This window comes from Somniosus microcephalus, unplaced genomic scaffold (genome assembly GCF_052327205.1).
Source record: "Somniosus microcephalus isolate GS21.2 unplaced genomic scaffold, FLI_Smic_1.0 unresolved_chr1, whole genome shotgun sequence".
NCBI classification, from domain to species: Eukaryota; Metazoa; Chordata; class Chondrichthyes; order Squaliformes; family Somniosidae; genus Somniosus; species Somniosus microcephalus.
The window spans coordinates 16,460,015-16,478,476 of record NW_028225179.1 but is presented as its reverse complement, the minus strand read 5'-3'; the positions used below and the strand labels follow the sequence as shown (position 1 = coordinate 16,478,476).

General features: G+C 45.2%; 1 non-coding gene across 1 annotated transcript; it reads right to left on the bottom strand.

Annotated features, from left to right (window-relative positions):
- Nucleotides 1-17,791: 17,791 nt before the first annotated feature.
- On the bottom strand, nt 17,792-17,874 carry trnas-acu (transfer RNA serine (anticodon ACU)). Its single transcript has one exon. It is a non-coding gene; the product is annotated as a tRNA-Ser (tRNA).
- Between the last annotated feature and the right edge of the window lie 588 nt (nt 17,875-18,462).

The window sequence follows — 18,462 nt, the reverse complement described above, 5'->3', positions numbered from 1 at the left end:
CGTGGCTCAGCGGCAGCAAAGTCAAGCACCACTCCAGAGACTTGAGCACATAATCCAGGCTGACAATCCAGTGCGGTACTGAGGTAGTGCTGCACTGTTGGTGCCTCCGTCTTTCTAGTAAGACGTTAAACCGGGCCCTCCGATCCCATGAGAGTATGCCGAAAAGAACGAGGATTTGTCGCCCATTATTTATCTCTCATGCGTCTGCTGCCCTTGTCCTTCTAAGTGGTAGAGTTCGCGGGTTTGGAAGGTGCTGTTGAAGGAGCTTTGGCGAGTTGCTGCAGTATAACTTGTAGATGGTACACACTGCAGCCACAGTGTGCCGGTGGTGGAGGGAGTGAATGTTGAAGGTGGTGGATGGAGTGCCATCAAGCGGGCTGCTTTATCTTGAATGGTGTCGAGCTTCTTGAGTGTTGTTGGAGCTGCACTCATCCAGGCAAGTGGAGAGTATTCCATCACACTCCTGACTTGTGCCTTGTATTTGGTGGAAAGGCTTTGGGGTGTCAGGAGGTGAGACACTCGCTGCAGAATTCTCAGCCTCTGGCCTGCTCTTGTAGCCACAGTATTTATATGGCTGTTCCAGTTCAGTTTCTGATCAATGGTAACCCCCAGAATGTTGATAGTGGGGGATTCAGCGATGGTAATTCCATTGAATGTCAAGGGGAGATGGTTAGATTCTCGCTTGTTGGAGATGGTCATTGCCTGGCACTTGTGTGGTGCGAATGTAACTTGCCACTTGTCAGCCCAAGTCTGAATGTTGTCCAGGTCTTGCTGCATATGGACACGGACTGCGTCAGTTTCTGACGAGTCTCGAATGGTGCTGAACAGTGTGCAATCATCAGCGAACATCACCACTTCTGACCTTATGATGGAGTGAAGGTCATTGATGAAACAGCTGAAGATGGTTGGGCCTAGGACACTGCCCTAAGGAACTCCTGCAGTGATGTCATGTGATTGAGATGAATGACCTCCAACAACCACAGCCAACTTCCTTTGTGCAACGTAAGATTCCAACCAATGGGGAGTTTTCCCCTTGATTCCCATTGACTTCAGTTTTGCTGGGGCTCCTTGATGCCACACTCGAACAAATGCTGCCTTGATGTCAAGGGCAGTCACTCTCACCTCACCTCTTGAGTTCAGATCTTTTGTCCATGTTTGGACCAAGGCTGTAATGAGGTAAGGAGCTGAGTGGCCCTGGCGGATCCCAAACTGGGTGTCAGTTAGCAGGTTATTGCTGAGTAAGTGCCGCTTCATGGCACTGTCAAGGACACCTTCCATCACTTTGCTGATGATTGAGAGTAGACTGATGGGACGGTAATTGGCTGGGTCGGATTTGTCTTGCTTTTTGTAGACAGTACATACTTGGGCAATTTCCACATTGCCGGGTAGATGCCAGTGTTGTAGCTGTACTGGAACAGCTTGGCCAGAGGCGCAGCTTGTTCTGGAGCACAAGTCTTCAGTACTATTGCCGGAATGTTGTCAGGGCCCATAGCCTTTGCAGTTATCAGTGCCTTCAGCCGTTTCTTGACATCACGTGGAGTGAATTGAATGGGCTGAAGACTGGCATCTGTGATGCTGGGGACCTCAGGAGGAGGCCAAAATGGATCATCCACTCGGCACTTCTGGCTGAAGATAGTTGCAAATGCTTCAGCCTTGTCTTTTGCACTCACGTGCTGGGCTCCACCATCATTGAGGATCGGGATATGTTTGGAGCCTCCTCCTCCTGTTAACTGTTTAATTGTCCACCACCACTCACGACTGGATGTGGCAGGACTGCAGAGCTTTGATTTGATCCGATGGCTGTGAGATCGCTTAGCTCTGCCATCTCCTTTACTGCAGCTATCTGTTCCTCCAAGGCAGCCACTTTAACTTTCTGCTGGTTGTCTACCTCGGTCGCCCATCTGTTCAGTTCATCAAAGGTCTGCATGGTGACCAATCCAGTTTTCAGTATGGCCTGATGTGCACCACACAGCCCTTCCTTGTACATTTTAAAAAATGCCAAATTGTCTTGTTGCGCTGCTATTATACCTGAGTGGGCTACAAAACTAGTCCACTTCCGTTCTCCATAGTCATGGGCGGACTCCCCTTTCCCCTGACTAATTCCCATGACTTGTCCCTACTTTACTTGTACAAATCCTAAAACGTGCGTAACAGCAGTCCTAAATGCTGTATAATCCACATCTCGTTGCTGCTTTGTCGGGGTTCATTTTGGCACCATGTTCCGTCCCTATATTGTTGAGGTAATTGACCCCACATATCTTCACTAATTTTTGCCCTCACTACTCCATCAGCATCCCGGTTTTGGAAGTTCTGACCTATTCTCATTTCTCTTAGTTTCTGTCAGAATATGGCATTACTCTGTCGGGGCTTTAGTTCCGGCAGTATTTGAAGCAACTTTAATTTATCTCCTGGGGAGAAAGGTACGTAAGTGTTTTTTATCTGAACTGGTACTGCTGGGATGGTAATGGTGCCTGTGGATGCCCCAACAGTGTAGGCACCGCCGGGGTGCCCGGAATAAATTCCACCTTAATAGGTGCCGTTTTTATGTCGTCATATGGGGGCGCGATTTCCCCATCATTATAGTCGAGGTCATGTTCAGCCCCTTTTTGGCTTAGCGCATCCCAGTCTATCCTGTCCTTGAATACTCTTTTCACCTCTGATGGCGCTGCAGGATCTGTTGCCATTACTGGTACTTCGGTACAATTTTCGCGCCCGTTTTTGGTCCAAATTTGAGCATGGCTACTCAACTCATAATATGCGCGAGCCACTAAAATGATGGCCTTTTCTTCCTTTAATTTTGTTTCTTTAGCCTACCATTCTCTTTGTTTGGCCGGTGGGTCCTTCGTTTGCCAATCGTTATTAACAATTTTATCAATTAATCTTTTATTTTTGTCCGCTAAATAGCGTGTCAGAGACCCCACCGGTCCCCACTCGAGTTTTTCACTTTCCATGGTTAATTGTTGTCAGCAGTATGTCCCGTAATTTACTCTCGCAGAGTGAGGCAGTACTTGCAACCGCAGTTGTCAGAGGTACCATCCTTGCTTTACTGAGATGTTACTTGCAGCCGCAGTTCTCAGAGGTACCTCCCTTATTTACTCTCACAGAGTGAGTCCATACTGGCAACAATTTTGTTTGGGTAATGTGTTGTCAGATGTATGCTGAGCATTATTGGCAACTGGAGTTGTCAGAGGTATGCTTAAACTTTCAGCATTGCTTGGAACTGGAGTTGTCAGAATTATGCTTTAGGCTTTTTCTCCAAAGTTAACGCACTACTTGCAACACATACCACGCCTACACTTCCGTGCATTTCACCTGCACCCCAAAGCTGCTTGACTTATCGATTCATACCTTTTAGTTGTTTGATTCAAAAGGAGGCGGTGGACATGAGACGGTGTTGCCTTGCCCTAACTGTATTTGGTTTTTAAAAGTACTCACGTTTAAGGCTCAGCTTCACTCGCCCATGCTTCCTGTCCGTGAGGATCCTGTTCGTGATGCCAATTGATGTGGAGTATTTTCAACAAACACTTGACACAAGGTTTTCGGATCGATAATCAAGTCTTCTTTAGTACACTGGTGGGGAGACAATCTGCTCTGTCTTAGCCAGACTTCACCAAATTGGTACAGCAAACACTACATTTTTATACATTAAAACACATATGTCCAGCTCGTTCAGAATTCATTCCTACCACCTGATTGGACCTTGGCCTTATGCATGTTCACTGATTTGTTGCCTATGCTGCATAACATTAAAGCACCACTTTTATTATCGTAAACCTTTATGTCAATTATCCCCCATGCTGTTGTTGCACCTATGATCTTTGCTTATGCCAGATAGGGTCTCATCATCATTGTACTTCTGACTCATTGTCCTCCTTTCCTGCCTCCCTAGGCCTCTTTACTTCCAACTCATTGTTTTACTTTCCTGCCAGAATAGAACTTATATCCTCTAGGCCTCTTATGGTTTCCACATCTGACTATTTGCAATTGTCTGTAAGTGACACAGTATGCAGTTCTAACACAACCGCTTAGGTTATCTCAACTGCCAGTTCAGCAATTTAGAAAAAGCTTACTACTGCAAAGACTTATTAGATTATTGTCTTTATTACACCATTCAGTGAAACTGCCAGCGATGTCACTTTAACTCTTTCCCCTCTGCAGAAGGAATCATTTATTTAATATCAACATTTATAAACGGGCCATGCTGGGACACCCTGGCAGGATCTGTGGGGAGAGGAAGGCAGAGTCAAGGTTTCAGGTCGATGACCATCTGTTCCTACAAATAAACATCATGCATATGTTAGTAGTTTTTAAACAGTAAAAAAGAGAACTTGCACTCCTATAGCACCTTTCACGACCTTCGGACGTCCCAGTTGCTCACCAATGCTCAGCTTGAGTCCCGACAGGACTTCTGCGAGCTGGGTTTGCACCAGCGCAGGGAATCACATTGCAACTTGAAACAGGCTATCGGCGGCTCGTTGGCCTAGCGGGTATGACTCTTGCTTAGAGTAACTCTGTAGTTTAAAATGCGAGAAGTCCCGGATACAAACCCTGGATGAGCCCCGCCGCATTTACTTAAACTCAACACCTCGGTCATGAAAGCTGAAATCGCTCTACTTTTAAAAAAATGGAATGATCCGGGACTGTGAGCTCTGCCATTTTAAACAGACACAGAATGATCCGGGACTGTGAGCACTCCCGGTTTAAACAGACCCAGAGTGATTAACAACTGACCACGACCCATTCCATTATAGACAGGCCTGATTTTTAATGCTTATGAAATCGATGGCAACATAAATCGGACTGTTTCTATAACAGGCTGTCGATTACGATGCCCGCATTTCTGTTGGACGACAAATTGAAGGTTTACTCCATTATAATTTTTCCTTTTATCTCCGTCATTTCTCTCCAGCCAAATGAACTGAGTGTAGGTGTCAGCCGTGGCTCAGCAGCAGCAAAGTCAAGCACCACTCCAGAGACTTGAGCACATAATCCAGGCAGACACCCCAGTGCAGTACTGAGGTAGTGCTGCACTGTTGGTGCCTCCGTCTTTTTAGTAAGACGTTAAACCGGGCCATCCGATCCCATGAGAGTATGCCGAAAAGAACGAGGATGTCTCGCCCATAATTTATATCTCAACCAAAGACACTAAAGCAGAAAATCTCGTCATTAAGGTTGATAAATATTTCTGAAATTACATTGCCTCCTAAAGGAGAAATTTATGTTTCTGCTCCCTAATCATTTGCCTCTGGTCCCGCTACTCTTTCAATCGGTGACAATCTCAGCAGAAGAAAGAAGGATTTCGACAATCTCCGAATCACGATCACTGATTCCACCTTCATTCAAGAAGCTGAAGAATTGCAGTGGTCTCTTTTAATTTTAACAAGATATGAGTAATGCATGGGGCACAAACCAGGAGCACCAGGGCGATTCTGACGAAATTGCATTTGAAAGCTTATTTTAGGCAAGATTCAGTTAAATGCTCGGAAAGTGTACCAGTATCAAACGTAATAACGACGAGGATGGGATCTGAACCCTCGCGTACAGATCGGCAATAGATTAACAGTCCATCGCCTTAACCTCTCGGCCACCTCGTCTCAACCGTATGCTGCTCTCAGCCATTGCATTTCCTGCTTTTTGCATCTAAGCAGAGATACCCTGAAAGAAAGTCCACTTCACCGCTTATCCTGCCCGTGCACACAGATCTACAATGTTGAAAATGTACAATCAGCTTAATGTAAGCAAAAGGCCTTCCACTGCTTCAGTTGAGGGACTGTCAAAAATGGTCGGTTTGAAGCCAGATTCGGAAGAGAAAAAGCGTCGCCTAGTTAATTAAACGACCGCGGCAGGACTCGAACCTGCAATCTTCTAATAGCTGAAAAACTCGCAACCGAAGTCAGACGCCTTATCCATTAGACCACGCGGTCGTTGATACTGCTGCGGCTCTTTTTATGGGAAGAATTGTGAGCAGATTCAAGGAAACTGCTAGCAAAAAGAAGCGGATTGAGGAAAAGTTAAACATTTTAACTGAATGAACAGGACTTCTGCGAGTTGGGTTTGCACCAGCGCAGGGAATCGCAATGCAACTTGAAACAAAACATCGGCAGCTCGTTGGTCTAGGGGTATGATTCTCGCTGAGAAAATTTCACGATTAAAATACGTAGAAGTGCCGGGTTCAAATACCGGACGCGCCCCACCGCATTTAGTTAAACTCAACACCTCGGTCATCAAAGCTGAAATCGCTGGGCTTTTAAAAAAACGGCATGATCCGAGATTGTGAGCTGTGACATTTCAAACAGACACAGAATGATGCGGGACTGTGAGCACTCCCGGTTTAAACAGACCCAGAATGATGCGCAACTGACCATCGACGCCGCCCATTATAGACAGGCCTGATTTTCAAAGCTTATGAAATCTATGGCAACATAAATCGGGCTGTTTCTATAACGATGCCCGGTTTAATCTTGGACGCCAAGTTGAAAGTTTACTCCATTATCATTTTTCCCTTTATCTCCGTCATTTCACTCCAGCCAAATGAACCGAGTTTAGGTGTCAACCGTGGCTCAGCGGTGGCAAACTCAAGCCCCACTCCAGAGACATGAGTGCATAATCCAGGCTGACACTCCAGGGCAGTACTGAGGTAGTTCTGCACTATCGGCAGTGCCGTCTTTCTAGTAAGATGTTGAACTGGGGCTTCAGATCCCATGAGAGAATGCTGAAAAGAACGAGAATTTCTCGCGCATTATTCATCTCTCAACCAAAGACCCATAAACAGAAAATCTCGTCATTAACTTGAAATTAAATTGCCCCCAAACGAGAAATTTAAGTTGCTGCTCCGTAACCATTTGCCTCTGTTGTTGCTAGTCTTTCATTCGGTGCCAATCTCAGAGGAAGGAAGAAGGAAGAGAAGGTGCTCAGTCTCTGATTAGCGATTTCATCTCCACCTTCATTCAAGGTGGGTTGAGGAATTTCTTGGAATAGAGTCATAGAGTCATAGAGTTATACAGCACGGATAGAGGCCCTTCGGCCCATCGTGTCCGTGCCGGCCATCAAGCCCTGTCTAATCTAATCCCATATTCCAGCATTTGGTCCGTAGCCTTGTATGTTATGGCATTTCAAGTGCTCATCCAAATGCTTCTTCAATGTTGTGAGGGTTCCTGCCTCCACAACCCTTTCAGGCAGTGAGTTCCAGACTCCAACCACCCTCTGGGTGAAAAAGTTCTTTCTCAAATCCCCTCTAAACCTCCCGCCCTTTACCTTGAATCTATGCCCCCTAGTTATTGACCCTTCTACTAAGGGAAAAAGCTCCTCAGTATCCATCCTATCTATGCCCCTCATAATTTTGTACACCTCAATCATGTCCCCCCTCAGCCTCCTCTGCTCCAAGGAAAACAAACCTAATCTGCCCAGTCTTTCTTCATAGCTGAAGCGCTCCAGCCCTGGTAACATCCTGGTGAATCTCCTCTGCACCCTCTCCAAAGTGATCACATCCTTCCTGAACTGTGGCGACCAGAACTGCACACAGTATTCCAGCTGTGGCCTAACCAGTGTTTTATACAGCTCCATCATAACCTCCTTGCTCTTATATTCTATGCCTCGGCTAATGAAGGCAAGTATCCCATATGCCTTTTTTACCACCTTATCCACCTGTTCCGCTGCCTTCAGGGATCTGTGTACTTGCACACCCAGATCCCTCTGCACCTCCGTCTTGCCTAGGGTCTTACCATTCATTGCGTATTCCCTTGCCTTGTTAGTCCCCCCAAAGTGCATCACCTCGCACTTTTCCGGGTTAAATTCCATTTGCCACTGTTCCGCCCATCTGACCAACCCATCTATAGCGTCCTGCAGACTGAGGCTACCCTCCTCGCTATTTACCACCCTACCAATTTTTGTATCATCCGCGAAGTTACTGACCATACCTTTTACATTCATATCCAAGTCATTAATGTAGACCACAAACAGCAAGGGACCCAGCACCGATCCCTGTGGCACCCCACTGGCCACAGGCTTCCAGTCACAAAAACAACCTTCGACCATCACCCTCTGCCTTCTGCCACTAAGCCAGTTTTGTATCCAATGTGCCAAGGCACCCTGGATTCCATGGGCTCTTACCTTCTTGACCAGTCTCCTGTGCGGGACTTTATCGAAGGCCTTACTGAAATCCATGTATACCACATCCACTGCGTTACCCTCATCCACACACCAAGTAATCCTCTCAAAAAATTCAATCAAATTAGTCAGACATGATCTTCCCTTGACAAAGCCATGTTGACTATCCCTGATTAATCCTTGTCTCTCCAAGTGGAGACTAATTTTGTCCCTCAGAATTTTTTCCAATAATTTTCCTACCACTGATGTTAGGCTCACTGGCCTGTAGTTCCCCGGTTTTTCCCTACTTCCCTTCTTGAATAATGGTACGACATTAGCGGTTCTCCAGTCCTCTGGCACATCCCCTGTGGCCAGAGAGGTCCTGAATATATGTGTTAGAGCCCCTGCAATCTCTTCCTTTGCCTCACACAGCAGCCTGGGATACATTTCATCCGGGCCTGGGGATTTATCCATTTTTAGGCCTGCTAAAAGCGCCAATACCTCCTCCCTCTCGATGTTAATATGTTCGAGCATATCACAGTCCCCCCGCCCTATTTCTATGTCTACATCGTCCTCCTCCATAGTGAAAACAGATGCAAAAAATTCATTTAGAACCCCTCCTACATCTTCCGGCTCCACACACAGATTGCCACTTTTGTCCCTAATGAGCCCTATTTTTTCCCTAGTTATCCTCTTACCCTTAATATACTTATAAAATATCTTAGGATTTTCCTTTATTTTGCTCGCCAGTGTTATTTCATGGCCCCTCCTTGATCTCCTAATTTCTTTTTAAATATCCCCCTGCACTTTTTTTACTCCTCTAGGGCTTCCTCCGTCTTTAGCCTTTTGTATCTGCCAAAAGCCCTCCTTTTTTTCCTAATCCATTCTCGTATATCCCCTGACATCCAAGGTTCCCTGTGGTTTTTGGAACCACCCTTGACTTTTACGGGAAGATGTTGCCATTGTATGATCTCAATCTCCCTTCTGAAAGCCTCCCATTGCTCCGATGCGGATTTTCATCCAAGGAGCTGATCCCAGTCCCTTTTGGCCAGATCCTGCCTTATCCTATTAAAATCGGCCTTCCCCCAATTTAGAACATTTATTTCCGGCCCATCCCTGTCCTTTTCCATGACCACCTTATATCTCACCATATTATGGTCACTGTCACCAAAGTGCTCACCTACTAGCACTTTTTACACTTGGCAGGCCACATTCCCTAGAATTAGGTCCAGTACTGCCCCCTCTCTTGTAGGACTTTCTACATGCTGGCTCAAAAAGCTCTCCTGGATGCACTTTAAGAATTCTACACCCTCTGAGCCTTTCACAATTTGACTATCCCAGTTAATATTGGGGAAGTTGAAATCCCCCATTATTATTACCCTATTATTTGCACATTTCTCTGAGATTTGCCTACATATCTGTTCCTCTATCTCCCCCTGACTGTTTGGAGGCCTATAGTACACTCCCAACAAAGTGCTTGCCCCCTTTTTGTTTTTAAGCTCCACCCATATGGCCTCATTAGAGGAACCTGCTAATATATCATCCCTCCTTACTGCAGTAATTGACTCCTTAATTAATATTGCAACACCCCCTCCTCTTTTACCTCCCCCTCTGTCTCGCCTGAAGATTCTGTACCCCGGAATATTGAGCTGCCAGTCTTGCCCCTCCCTCAACCAATGCAGGGGCACAGACCAGCAACACCAGTGCAATTTTCACGAAATTGCATTTCAAGAAAGATTCAGTGAAATGCTTGGAAAGTGCATCAGCATCGAACGTGTAATACAGTAACGACGAGGATGGGATTCAAACCCACGTGTGCAGAGCACAATGGATTAGCAGTCCATCGCCTTAATCTCTCGGCCACGTCGTCTCGCCGATGCACTGCACTCAGACATTCAATTTCTTGCTTTTTGAATCTAAGTCGAACTACCCTGAAAGAAATTCAACCTCACCGCTTATCCTGCCCGTGCACACAGATCTACAATGTTGAAAATGCACAATCAGCTTAATGTGAGCAACAGGCCTTCCGTTACTTCAGGTGAGGGACTGTCAAAAATGGTCGGTTTCACGCCAGATTCAGAGTATAAAAAGTGTCGCCCAGATAATTAAACTAGCGTGGTAGGACTTCAACCTTCAATCTTCTGATAACTGAAAATTTGCAACCGAAGTCAGACGCCTTATCCATTAGTCTACGCGTCCGCTGATGCCCCTGAATCTATTATTATGGGGCGAATTGTGAGCAGGTTCAAGGAAACTGCTCGAAAAACGAAGTGGATTGAGGAAAAGATAAAAATATTTCAACTGAATAAACAGGCCCTCTGTGAGCTGGATTCGCACCAGCGCACTGAAACTCAATGCAAATGGAAAGATGATATCGGCGGCTCGTTGGTCTAGCGGTGTGATTCTCGCTTTGGGCATTTTGCGATTAAAATGCGAGAGGTCCCGGGTTCAAATCCTGGACGAGCTTTGACACATTTTGTTAAACTCAACAACTCGGTCATCAAAGCTGAAATCGCTCTGCTTCTAAAAAAAGGAATGATCCGAGATTGTGAGCTCTGCCATTTCAAACAGACATAGAATGATCCGGGACTGTGAGCACTCCCGGTTTAAACATACCCAGAATGATTCGCAACTGACCACGACCCCGCCCATTATAGGCAGGACTGATTTTCAAACCTTATGAAATCTATGGCAACATAAATCGGGCTGTTTCGACAACGATGCCCGGTTTAATCTTGGCCGCCAAGTTGAAAGTTTACTCCATTATCATTTTTCCCTTTATCTCCGTCATTTTACTCCAGCCAAATGAACTGAGTTTAGGTTTCAGCCGTGGCTCAGCGGTAGCATACTCAAGCCTCACTCCAGAGACTTGAGTGCATAATTCCAGGCTGACACTCCAGTGCAGTACTGAGGTAGTTCTGCACTGTCGGCAGTGCCGTCTTTCTAGTAAGATGTTAAACTGGGGCTTCAGATCCCATGAGAGAATGCTGAAAAGAACGAGAATTTCTCGCGCATTATTTATCTCTCAACCAAAGACCCTAAAACAGAAAACCTCGTCATTAAGTTGAAATTAAATTGCACCCAAACGAGAAATTTAAGTTTCTGCTCCCTAATCATTTGCCTCTGTTGCTGCTAGTCTTTCATTCGGTGCCAATCTCAGAGGAAGGAAGAAGGAAGAGAGGGCTCCCAGTCTCACAATTAGCGATTTCATCTCCACCTTCATTCAAGGTGGGTTGAGGAATTTCTTGGGATATTTTAATTTTAACAAGATATGAGCAATGCAGGGGCACAGACCGGCAACACCAGTGCAATTTTCACGAAATTGCATTTCAAGTAAGATTCAGTGAAATGCTTGGAAAGTGCATCAGCATCAAACGTGTAATACAGTAACGAGAGGATGGGATTCAAACTCACGTGTGCAGAGCACAATAGATTAGCAGTCCATCGCCTTAATCTCTCGGCCACCTCGTCTCGCCTATGCACTGCTCTCAGACATTCCATTTCTTGCTTTTTGCATCTAAGTAGATCTACCCTGAAAGAAATTCAACCTCACCGCTTATCCTGCCCGTGCACACAGATCTACAATGTTGAAAATGCACAATCAGCTTAATGTAAGCAACAGGCCTTCCGTTACTTCAGGTGTGGGAATGTCAAAATGGTCGGTTTCACGCCAGATTCAGAGTATAAAAAGTGTCGCCCAGATAATTAAACTACCGTGGTAGGAATTCAACCTTCAATCTTCTGATAGCTGAAAATTTGCAACCGAAGTCAGACGCCTTATGCATTAGTCTATGCGTCCGCTGATGCCCCTCAATTTATTTTTATGGGGCGAATTGTGAGCAGGTTCAAGGAAACTGCTCGAAAAAAGAAGTGGATTGAGGAAAAGATAAAAATATTTCAACTGAATAAACAGGTCCTCTGTGAGCTGGATTCGCACCAGCGCAGTGAAACTCAATGCAAATGGGCAAATGACATTGGCGGCTCGTTGGTCTAGGTGTATGATTCTCGCTTTGGGCATTTCACGATTTAAATGCGAGAGGTCCCGGGTTTAAATCCCGGACGAGCCCTGACGCATTTTGTTAAACTCAACAACTCGGCCATCAAAGCTGAAATCGCTCTGCTTCTAAAAAGACGGCATGATCCGAGATTGTGAGCTCTGCCATTTCAAACAGACACAGAATGATCCGGGACTGTGAGCACTCCCGGTTTAAACATACCCAGAATGATTCGCAACTGACCACGACCCCGCCCATTATAGGCAGGGCTGACTTTCAAAGCTTATGAAATCTATGGCAACATAAATCGGGCTGTTTCTATAACGATGCCCGGTTTAATCTTGGACGCCAAGTTGAATGTTTGCTCCATTATCATTTTTCCCTTTATCTCCGTCATTTTACTCCAGCCAAATGAACTGAGTTTAGGTTTCAGCCGTGGCTCAGCGGTAGCATACTCAAGCCTCACTCCAGAGACTTGAGTGCATAATCCAGGCTGACACTCCAGGGCAGTACTGAGGTAGTTCTGCACTGTCAGCAGTGCCGTCTTTCTAGTAAGATGTTAAACTGGGGCTTCAGACCCCATGAGAGAATGCTGAAAAGAACGAGAATTTCTCGCGCGTTATTTATCTCTCAACCAAAGACTCTAAAACAGAAAATCTCCTCATTAAGTTGAAATTAATTGCCCCCAAACGAGAAATTTAAGTTTCTGCTGCCTAATCATTTGCCTCTGTTGCTGTTAGTATTTCATTCGGTGCCAATCTCAGAGGAAGGAAGAAGGAAGAGAGGGTTCTCAGTCTCCGATTAGCGATTTCATCTCCACCTTCTTTCAAGGTGGGTTGAGGAATTTCTTGGAATATTTTAATTTTAACAAGATATGAGCAATGCTGGGGCACAGACCAGCAACACCAGTGCAATTTACACAAAATTGCATTTCAAGTAAAATTCAGTGAAATGCTTGGAAAGGGCATCAGCATCAAACGTGTAATACAGTAAGGACGAAGGATGGGATTCGAACCCACGCGTGCAAAGCGCAATGGATTAGCAGTCACATCACGTAGTAACCTCTCGGCCACCTCTTCTCGCTAATGCCGGGCTCTCAGACATTCCATTTCTTGCTTTTTGCATCTAAGTAGAAGTACCCTGAAAGAAATTCAACCTCACCGCTTATCCTGCCCGTGCACACAGATCTACAATGTTGAAAATGCACAATCAGCTTAAAGTAAGCAACAGGCCTTCCGTTACTTCAGGTGAGGGACTGTTAAAAATGGTCGGTTTCACGCCAGATTCAGAGCATAAAAAGTGTCGCCCAGATAATTAAACTACCGTGGTAGGACTTCAACCTTCAATCTTTTGATAACTGAAAATTTGCAACCGAAGTCAGACGCCTTATCCATTAGTCTATGCGTTCGCTGATGCCCCTGAATCTATTTTTATGGGGCGAATTGTGAGCAGGTTCAAGGAAACTGCTCGAGAAAAGAAGTGGATTGAGGAAAAGATCAAAATATTTCAACTGAATAAACAGGTCCTCTGTGAGCTGGATTCGCACCAGCGCAGTGAAACTCAATGCAAATGGGCAAATGACATCGGCGGCTCGTTGGTCTAGGGGTATGATTCTCGCTTTGGGCATTTCACGATTAAAATGCGAGAGATCCCGGGTTCAAATCCCAGACGAGCCCCGAAGCATTTTGTTTAGCCCAACAACTCGGTCATCAAAGCTGAAATCGGTCTGCTTCGAAAAAAACGGCATGATCCGGGATTGTGAGCTCTGCCATTTCAAACAGACACAGAATGATCCGGGACTGTGAGCACTCCCGGTTTAAACATACCCAGAATGATTCGCAACTGACCACGACCCCGCCCATTATAGGCAGGCCTGATTTTCAAAGCTTATGAAATCTATGGCAACATAAATCGGGCTGTTTCTATAACGATGCCCGGTTTAATCTTGGACGCCAAGTTGAAAGTTTACTCCATTATCATTTTTCCCTTTATCTCCGTCATTATACTCCAGCCAAATGAATCGAGTTTAGGTGTCAACCGTGGCTCAGCGGTAGCAAACTCAAGCCCCATTCCAGAGACTTGAGTGCATAATCCAGGCTGACACTCCAGGGCTGTACTGAGGTCGTGCTGCACTGTCAGCAGTGCCGTCTTTCTAGTAAGATGTTAAACTGGGGCTTCTAGACCCCATGAGAGAATGCTGAAAAGAACGAGAATTTCTCGCGCGTTATTTATCTCTCAACCAAAGACGCTAAAACAGAAAATCTCGTCATTATGTTGAAATTAATTGCCCCCAAACGAGAAATTTAAGTTTCTGCTCCTTAATCATTTGGCTCTGTTGCCGCTAGTCTTTCATTCGGTGCCAATCTCAGAGGAAAGAAGAAGGAAGAGAGGGTTCTCAGTCTCCGATTAGCGATTTCATCTCCACCTTCATTCAAGGTGAGTTGAGGAATTTCTTGGAATATTTTCATGAAATTGCATTTCAAGTAAGATTCAGTGAAATGCTTGGAAAGGGCATCAGCATCAAACGTGTAATACAGTAACGACGAGGATGGGATTCGAACCGACGTGTAAAGAGCACAAATGGATTAAGCAGTCCATCGGCCTTATTCTCTCGGCCACCTCGTCTCACCAATATACTGCTCTCAGACATTCCATTTCTTACTTTTTGCATCTAAGTAGAACTACCCTGAAAGAAATTCAACCTCACCGCTTATCCTGCCCGTGCACACAGATCGCAATGCTGAAAATGCACAATCAGCTTAATGTAAGCAACAGGCCTTCCGTTACTTCAGGTGAGGGACTTTCAAAAATGGTCGGTTTCACGCCAGATTCAGAATATAAAAAGTGTCGCCCAGATAATAAAACTACCGTGGTAGGACTTCAACCTTCAATCTTCTGATAGCTGAAAATTTGCAACCGGAATCAGACGCCTTATCCATTAGTCTATTCGTCCGCTGATGCCCCTGAATCTATTTTTATGGGGCGAATTGTGAGCAGGTTCAAGGAAACTGCTCGAAAAAAGAAGTGGATTGAGGAAAAGATAAAAACATTTCAACTGAATAAACAGGTCCTCTGTGAGCTGGATTCGCACCAGCGCAGTGAAACTCAATGCAAATGGGAAGATGACATCGGCCGCTCGTTGGTCTAGGGGTATGATTCTCGCTTTGGGCGTTTCACGATTAAAATGCGAGAGGTCCCGGGTTCAAATCCCGGCCGAGCCCTGACACATTTTGTTAAACTCAACAACTCGGTCATCAAAGCTGAAATCGCTCTGCTTCTAAAAAAACGGCATGATCCGAGATTGTGAGCTCTGCCATTTCAAACAGACACAGAATGATCCGGGGCTGTGAGCACTCCCGGTTTAAACAGACCCAGAATGATTCATAACTGACCACGACCCCGCCCATTTTCGACAGGCCTGATTTTCAAAGCTTATGAAATGTATGGCAACATAAATCGGGCTGTTTCTATAACGATGCCCGGTTTAATCTTGGACGCCAAGTTGAAAGTTTACTCCATTATCATTTTTCCCTTTATCTCCGTCATTTTACTCCAGCCAAATGAACTGAGTTTAGGTTTCAGCCGTGGCTCAGCGGTAGCAAACTCAAGCCTCACTCCAGAGACTTGAGTGCATAATCCAGGCTGACAATCCAGGGCAGTACTGAGGTAGTTCTGCACTGTCGGCAGTGCCGTCTTTCTAGTAAGATGTTAAACTGGGGCTTCAGATCCCATGAGAGAATGCTGAAAAGAACGAGAATTTCTCACGCATTATTTATCTCTCAACCAAAGACCCAAAAACAGAAAATCTCATCATTAAGTTGAAATTAAATTGCCCCCAAACGAGAAATTTAAGTTTCTGCTCCCTAATCATTTGCCTCTGTTGCTGCTAGTCTTTCATTCGGTGCCAATCTCAGAGAAAGGAAGAAGGAAGAGAGGGTTCTCAGTCTCCGATTAGCGACTTCATCTCCACCTTCATTCAATGGAATATTTTAATTTTAACAAGATATGAGCAATGCTGGGGCACAGACCAGCAACACCAGTGCAATTTCCACGAAAATGCATTTCAAGTAATATTCAGTGAAATGCATCTGCATCAAACGTGTAATACAGTAAGGACGAAGATGGAATTCGAACCCACGCGTGCAGAGCACAATAGATTAGCAGTCCATCGCCTTAACCTCTCGGCCACCTCGTCTCACCAATGCACTGTTCTCAGACATTCCATTTCTTGATTTTTGCATCTAATTAGAACTACCCTGAAAGAAATTCAACTTCACCGCTTATCCTGCCCGTGCACACAGATCTGCAATGTTGAAAATGTACAATCAGCTTAATGTCAGCAACAGGCCTTCCGTTACTTCAGATGAGGGGCTGTCAAAAATGGCCGGTTTCACGCCAGATTCAGAATATAAAAAGTGTCGCCCAGATAATTAAAAGACCTTTGTAGGACTTAAACCTTCAATCTTCTATTAACTGAAAATTTGCAACCGAAGTCAGACGCCTTATCCATTAGTCTATGCGGCCGCTGATGCTTCTGAATCTATTTTTATGGGGCGAATTGTGAGCAGGTTCAAGGAAACTGCTCGAAAAAAGAAGTGGATTGAGGAAACGATAAAAATATTTCAACTGAATAAACAGGTCCTCTGTGAGCTGGATTCGCACCAGCGCAGTGAAACTCAATGCAAATGGGAAATGACATCGGCGGCTCGTTGGTCTAGAGGTGTGATTCTCGCTTTGGGCATTTCGCGATTAAAATGCGAGAGGTCCCGGCTTCAAATACTGGACGAGCTTTGACACATTTTGTTAAACTCAACAACTCGGTCATCAAAGCTGAAATCGCTCTGCTTCTAAAAAACGGAATGATCCGAGATTGTGAGCTCTGCCATTTCAAACAGACACAGAATGATCCGGGGCTGTGAGCACTCGCGGTTTAAACAGACCCAGAATGATTCGCAACTGACCACGACCCCGCCCATTATAGGCAGGCCTGATTTTCAAAGCTTATGAAATCTATGGCAACATAAATCGGGCTGTTTCTATAACGATGCCCGGTTTAATCTTGGACGCCAAGTTGAAAGTTTACTCCATTATCATTTATCCCTTTATCTCCGTCATTTTACTCCAGCCAAATGAACTGAGTTTAGGTTTCAGCCGTGGTTCAGCAGTAGCATACTCAAGCCTCACTCCAGAGACTTGAGTGCATAATCCAGGCTGACACTCCAGGGCACTACTGAGGTAGTTCTGCACTGTCGGCAGTGCCACTTTTCTAGTAAGATGCTAAACTGGGGTTTCAGATCCCATGAGAGAATGCTGAAAAGAACGAGAATTTCTCGCGCATTATTTATCTCTCAACAAAAGACCCTAAAACAGAAAATCTCGTCATTAAGTTGAAATTAATTGCCCCCAAACGAGAAATTTAAGTTTCTGCTCCCTAATCATTTGCCTCTGTTGCTGCTAGTCTTTCATTCGGTGCCAATCTCAGAGGAAGGAAGAAGGAAGAGAGGGGTCTCAGTCTCCGATTAGCGATTTCATCTCCACCTTCATTCAAGGTGGGTTGAGGAATTTCTTGGAATATTTTAATTTTAACAAGATGTGAGCAATGCAGGGGCACAGACCAGCAACACCAGTGCAATTTTCACAAAATTGCATTTCAAGTAAGATTCAGTGAAATGCTTGGACAGGGCATCAGCATCAAACGTGTAATAGAGTAACGACGAGGATGGGATTCGAACCCACGTGTGCAGAGCACAAATGGATTAGTAGTTCAACACCTTAATCTCTCGGCCACCTCGTCTCACCGATACACTGCTCTCAGATATTCCATTTCTTGCTTTTTGCATCTAAGTCGAACTACCCTGAAAGAAATTCAACCTCACCGCTTATCCTGCCCGTGCACACAGGTGTACAATGTTGAAAATGCACAATCAACTTAATGTAAGCAACAGGCCTTCCGTTACTTCAGGTGAGGGACTGTCAAAAATGGTTGGTTTCACGCCAGATTCAGAGTATAAAAAGTGTCGCCCAGATAATTAAACTACCGTGGTAGGACTTCAACCTTCAATCTTCTGATAACTGAAAATTTGCAACCGAAGTCAGATGCCTTATCCATTAGTCTATGCGGCCGCTGATGCCCCTGAATCTATTTTTATAGGGCGAATTGTGAGCAGGTTCAAGGAAACTGCTCGAGAAAAGAAGTGGATTGAGGAAAAGATAAAAATATTTCAACTGAATAAACAGGTCCTCTGTGAGCTGGATTCGCACCAGCGCAGTGAAACTCAATGCAAATGGGACAATGACATCGGCGGCTCGTTGGTGTAGGGGTATGATTCTCGCTTTGGGCATTTCACGATTAAAATGCGAGAGGGCGCGGGTTCTAATCCCG